The sequence below is a fragment of the Galeopterus variegatus genome, unplaced genomic scaffold (genome assembly GCF_000696425.1).
Source record: "Galeopterus variegatus unplaced genomic scaffold, G_variegatus-3.0.2 Scaffold637, whole genome shotgun sequence".
NCBI lineage: Eukaryota > Metazoa > Chordata > Mammalia > Dermoptera > Cynocephalidae > Galeopterus > Galeopterus variegatus.
Genome location: NW_007726748.1, coordinates 262779 through 270010, shown reverse-complemented (window position 1 = coordinate 270010; position 7232 = coordinate 262779).

Here is a 7232-nt window from a genome sequence, read left to right as displayed (position 1 = left end):
CTTTTTTCTTAGCCCATCTAGGTAAAGGTTTGTCAATTTTGTGGATCTTGTCAAAGTAACCACTTTTGGTTTCATTGATTTTTCTATTTTTTTCTATTTTCTATTTCTTTTATCTATGCCCTAATTTTTATTATTTATTCCTTTTGCTAGGTCTGGCCTAGTTTGCTATTCATTTTCTAGTCTCCTAAGGTGCAAAAGTGATTGTTGATCTGATATCTTCCTTTTTTTTACTAATGTATGCATTTACAGTATATAAAAATATGAAAAAAAATATTAATTTCCCTTTTAGCAAAAAAAAAATTATATAAAATTTTTTTTTGGTCATTCTTTTGGAGGTATGTCTAGAGATTAAACATACGTATTTATTTTTAGTAGAGTTTTTCTTCCCACTTTTTCACTTAATATTAAGTCTTGAAAATTTGTCTTAAATATTCTTCAAAATTATGATTTTAATAACTGCATTATATTACATTTCATGGTTGTCAATAATTTATTTAGCCATTCTGATATTATTGGACATTCAGCTTATTCCCAATTTTTTACCTTTATATGAGTGCCTTCCACATTTAAAAATATATATATTTTCTTTGATTATTTGCTCATTGTTTCAAGAAGTAGGATAATTGGTTGAATGTGTATTAACACTTTAAAGATTTATATTTATGAATCCAATCTTTTCTTCAAAAAAGTTTTACCAGTTTATACCCATACTAGAAGATTTTGACATTGTTCCTCTCATAGTACTGGTAATATAAAGTATTATATTTTTTCAGTTTGAGAAATGAAAACTGTCATTTTTTTCTGTTTTAATTTCCATTTCTATGAACATATTCAAATATCTTTCTTAGCCACTTGTGTTTCTTTGGGGTGTGTGACTTGCTTGTTCATATCCTTCACCAAATTTCTGTTAAGATTTTTCTAATTCATTTTTAAGAGTTCTTTATGCATTAAGGATATTAATCTTTGTGCATTAATTTTTTTTTCCTTATCAATAGACTTTAAATTCAATTTGTGATGTTTTCCTCATTTGCATTTTGAGAAAATAATTTCCTATCTAAACATTAAATAAAATAAAAATAAATAAATAAATAAACTAAAAAAAAAAGTTAAAAAGTGGGCAAAGGAGCTGAGTAGATATTTCTCAAAGGAAGACATATACATGGCCAATAGTACATGAAAATGTGCTCAACATCACTAGTCATCAGGGAAATGCAAATCAAAACCACATAAGGGTATCATCTCACTCCAGTTAGACTGGCTGTTATCAAGTAAACAGAACAGAAAATGCTGGTGAGAATGCAGAGAAAGGAGAACCCTCTTACACTGTTGGTGGGATTGTAGATTAGTGTGTCCATTAGGGAAAACAGTATGGAGTTTTGTCAAACTACAAATAGAACTAGCATATGATCCAGCAATCCCACTGCTGGGTATATACCCAAAGAAATGGAAATCATCATGTCAAAGGGACACCTGCACTCCCATGTTCATCGCAGCTCTGTTTACAATAGCCAAGATATGGAACCAACCTAAATGTCCATTGCTGGAAGGCCAGGTAAGGATAATGTGGTATGTATACATAATGGAATACTACTCAGCCATAAAAAAGAACGTATGAGCTTGGAGATATCATACAACATGAATGACCTTGGAGAAAAATATGTTAAGTGAAATAAGCCAGGCACAGAAGGAAAAATACCATATGTCTTCCAATCATAAGTGGAAACTAAGAAAGAAAGGCTACAATAAAACATTGAACTTTGAGAAGGAGAGAACAGAACTGTGGCTACTAGAGGTGGAAAAGGAGGAGAGGGTGGATGATTAGTGAGAAATTAGTTAATGGAACATAAATAATTATTAATTTTTGTAATGATGAATATGCTAATTATCCTGACTTGATAAGAACATATTGTATTGATGCTGGTCAACAGTGTACATCGCAAATATGTACAACTTATTGTTTCAATCAAAAAATGAACTATGTGTTCTTAACTAAATTCAAGACACTAGACACTTAAATTTCCTTTTGTTTCTTTCATTTTTTTCTAAGAATTCTATGTAACAGGAAAGTTCCAGGTAGGAGGAAATCAGAAATGAGTATAAGTGTATTTTGGTGGGCATATTTTCTATCAGATTCCAGAGACTCATAAGTCCCAAAAGCAGCTGATTTAAACTGATAGTCTCATTATAATTAGCTGACTGATCTGAATGAACCACCAACTGTTACCTTGTCTCTGGTTCCTCACCCTTTCTATTTACCTTCTGTTGCCAGCTGGAGCATCCACCCTAAAATAGTCCCAGACTCTTCTCTCTTATTCTCCATGACCAGACTAAAGCAGTTATTTTTCTGAGCCCTGGGCAACAATTAACAGTTTCCGCACAATAAATATGATGCTAAAGAGAGCAAATCTTCTCATCTCTAGAATCAAGAAGGCACTTAACCTGTGATTTTGCTCTCATTTGCAAATGTTTTGTTTCATACTGAAAAGATTTCAAATTGACTCTGAGAGCTTGAAATTTAAAAAAAAAAATCCTACTATAACATATATAGTCTCTTCTCTTATAACCCACCCTATAACCTGATACCTTATCAGGTTTTACACACAGCGAGAGGAAACTAAATTAGAAGTTCATAAAGGTAAATGTCTTGCCGTATAATGTAAATATGACACATAAGATCTGGTACAACTAATTGATTCAAGCATTCTCATTTTTATAAAAACAGAGATTTTGGCTACTTTTCATAGGTTAAAATCACATTCCCTCATTTAACTGGCATTAAACTTAAAATGAACTATAAAATAACTATGTTCCTTTCCATGAAAGCCTATTGATTAAGGGAGAAATTAAATAGGTAAGGCGGTGTGTGTGCGTGTGGTGGGGGGGTGGGTAGAGTTAAGAAGCGAGAGATGTCATTGCAACAATTATGCAAATGTAATTCTATAGAATAATATTGTTAAGGTCATTTTGTTAAGACCCTGAATATCCTTAATTTGAAATACATATTACATTTTAATCAAACTACCTACTTCCCACTCTTTCCTGAGAAATTTACATTCCGACTACATTTCGAGGGCAGTTAGGATCCAGCTAAGCTCTCAAATATAATAACTATCAGGAAATTGTCCTGAATTATTCATGTTAATTATGCTAAACCAAACATTGTAGATTGGAAAATGTATTTCCCACTGAAATATGTTTGCCTTAGAGAGATTTCTAAACTGATCATAGTCTCCTTTTTTTATGATTAGACCTGTGGGCCCCTAAGATGATCAGAAACCCATGTAATGAATTGAATTCCAACCACCATCATGCCTTTTTAGCACAATCAGCATCATCTGAATCAGTTCTGCATTTCTCCCTTATTTTCATAAATAATAACTAACCTCACTGTCCAAGCCAATTATCAATCATTGTAGCACACATCTATTTGGATTATATAGGGAAAAAAAATGTTCTTTGGTTGCATTCTATTTCTGTACATACATTCTATCCACTATAATAAATTTCATAGCACATAAAACACATAATAATTCATTCTTTTTTTGATGTGTTCATTCACAAATTCATTTATTTATTCAGTTGCTCAGGAAGCAATTATTGAACAACTACCTATGTCAGGTACTCTACTGCATTTTTCTCTCACTTCTGATTACATTTTGTGCTTTGATTTTTTTGTTGTTGTTTGGCTAAATCATTCCAGGGACTGAAAATTGTGCTAATCATCATCCTCACTTAATAACCCGTTATCATTACTTTATCAGATTTTCTCATTCATCCTGCAACTGTAATGCCATCTCTAACCTTACTAATGTCCTTATACAGACCCACTCTTTTTGTTTATATGCATGCATTTTTAATCCATAGAATGTTGTATTTAGTATTATTTTAGATACACAAACTTTAATGCAGTAATTGGTATTGTGCTGTATGTCTTATTCTGTCGTCTACCTTTCCAGTCTCATAATGTTTAACATGGATTTATTTAGTTGCTTCTGACAGCTTTGTGATATTCAAGGATAGGCAGATTCCACTTTTTAGTCGGTAGATACCAAAACTGATGTCAATTCTGCTAGAACGAAAACATCCTGATGAACACTCCTGTGAATGTCTTTGTATGTCAGTGTAATAGTTTCTTTGGGCGACATATAGAGGATAGGATTGAAAACACCATACTTCTTTACCTAAGAAGTGCCAGATTCCTTTATACATTGACCACGCTCATTAACAATCTCACCAGCATAAGAGAATTCCCATTTCTCTATTACTTCCCCAACAGTTGACTATGCATTCTTCCCACAGGCTGAATTTGAAGTGGTATTTCAGAGCTGCTTTAATTCATATTTTTCTGATTCCCAATGAGGTAGAACATTTCCTTAACTGATTTTAGCCCTTCTGGTATTTCCTTTATGGTGAATCATTTACTCATATTCTTTGCAAAGTCCATACTATCAGATCTTTTGTATTCTTATTTCTGATTTCCCAAAGTTTCTTGCTTATATCTATACAATGCAACCATCTACCCCAATGTATCATCCAGCTTGTTCAATACTTTTCAGAAAATTAGGAATGGGGAGAGAATCTCCTGGTAATATGGAGTTGAAGAGGACACATGGGATTTGTTTCTTTAACTTTGAACCAGTCCCTCTATTTTTAACACCATTTTTATTACCATTTTCAAAATTATCTGGTCCTTCCAAATTATGATACTTTAAGGGGTCAGTTCCACTATAGATATTATACTGCTTAAAAGACTTCACTACTTCAGGCTTAGGATTCAGTTTTCTGAGATCTACTGTCATGCCACTATGCTCTGTTTTCTAGCTTCTGAACATGTTGTTTCTGCATTATCTTTATTCTTCTCCTTTGCCCTTGGGAATGCATGCCTTTTCAAAAATCCCCTGCCATTTAGTGGATGTCAGAAGAAAGAAGAGTTAAATGTACATGTGTAATCTGCCATAGTTAAATAGAACTCCAATTCTATTACAGACAATTTTTAAAATTTGTGTCTACTACCTGAACTTTCTGCCTAGTTTATTATCTGCTGATAGATTTACTAATTCCATGATATTCTGCAAAAAAACTAGCTCCATAATGAAATCTTTCCTTTAAAAATATAAGAAACCATACACTCACCTTTGCCCCCCAAGTTCTGACATTTCACTATGTGGAAGAGACTTTTCTGCGAATAATGATGAATGCAAATAATATTATTAAGAAAATTTTCTAACATAATGTTTTATGATAAATAAAATACACACAAATAACTACAATACCAAATGGAATACTGAACAAATGCTGAGATATTTGTTAGGTTATTCACTTCCCTCTGGACCCTTCAAAGAAGTACAAAGTAAATAGATATACTTTCATAATGGTAGGATTTTTTATTATGTCAGATACATAGTAGACTAAAAAAATTGCTTATCGAATATATTAGTATAAAAACATACACAGAAAAAAAATCTAAAAATTATAAGCAATTCTTTAAAGAAGATCCAGCCCATTCTACATTTTCCTGATTGAGTTTGAACTTTCACAATACTAGTGTGTCTGACAAAATCTATTTTTCTTTATAGGAAGGTCTAAATTTCAAAAACTACAATTCCTCACAAACACAATTTCAGCATTCAAAAAACAGAAGAAGTATGTCCTGGTAATCATGTTTTGCTCACATATCCTCCTTAAGTTCACTCATCACAAATCCAATTAAGTATCATACTAAATAATTTAATCATTAGGAGCCAACACTCCTTCAAGACATTTCCGAAGAGATAGTAAAGGAATAAGCCTGGCAGAGTAACACACATCCAATTCCAAAAGCCCAACTATTTCCTTCTTCTTGCCAATCTATCAACATTTGATCAAATAAGAACGATACTTCAGCATAGAAAATGTGAGCCAATTCATGTCCCATTTTGCCCTACAGAATACCAACAGCTAGCTAGAACCCCATTATGACCATATCCTTGAGACTGTCTGACATAAAAGCAAATTACTACCACTGTAAGTAGGAACCTGAACATAAGTATTGACAGATTTATAGTTTCACTTCATTCCCTGTCATTTTGATCTAGTTGAAATTTCTGTCACTAAAGCAGATTGATATCTTGAGAATTCTTAACCCAATGAGCACAATGAATACAATTAAAATGTCAAATCCCTATTTCTAATATCAAAAGATATAGCTTCCATGATATCTGATAAATATTTTAGGTAAATCAGCTCCACTCACTGTTTCCCACCTCAAAAAAAAATTATTTTATATTATTGGAATCCAGGCTGCTAAAATAGACCTAAGGTCTCAGAGGTGTTCTCTATAATTATTTAAGGCTATCTCTGAGTATCTGATTCCTCAGTAAAAGAAAATTAAGAAACAGTTTAAATATTTTTTTTGAAAGGAAAGAAAACTCCAACATTTGAGTTCAGAATAAAGCTTGCAGGGTGGGGGCATTGCCGAGATGTTTGAATATGAAGAATGTGATCTCTTGTATTTGAAGATATGAAAGAGTTTTTCTCCACCAAGGTTCACATGGCCAATCTCTACTTCCAGAATGAAAAATGACTAATTCGATAAAATCCTCTGAGCTGGTAACCCAGACAATGAAGTTTCGATCTTTCTCAAGTGGCAGATGCATTATAAAGGTGACCTTTTAAAGAAATTACCTGAATTTATCACTTAGATATGAGAAATAACAGTGGTGATAAGATTTTAAGTAGGATTACTGGGCCTTTGTAGATGAGAAAGTGCCATGGAATATCAGCCACAGGAGTTCTGTTATGGTAGATGGAATCTCTTGGGAGCCTACAAATCACATATGATAGCTGCTGTCTACTTCTCTTAAACATAGGGACGGCTCTGATGACCAACACCACTGGCTACAGCAGTTAAGTGGAACAATCTACCATGAGGCCCCATTCTCATTAATCCATCCCCAAAGGTGGTGAGCAGAGGTGGACCTACCAGGAGGAAACACAGATTCCTAAACAGAGCTTCATTACTGGAGAGCTTCAGGCCAGGCAATCATAGGTTCATTCATTAATACGCTATCATTATTATTTACATGGAAAATGACATGATTTTAACCAGATGAGTCAAAAGGCCAGAATAATGTTCTCAAACGGACAGTCTGAAGCCTGGGGCAGGTGATTTGATGCAGGAGAATAATGTGTGGCCAGGAAGCCAGGCTTTACCCATTTGTCATCACAGAGAAGAGCTTCCACAAGTGCTTGCC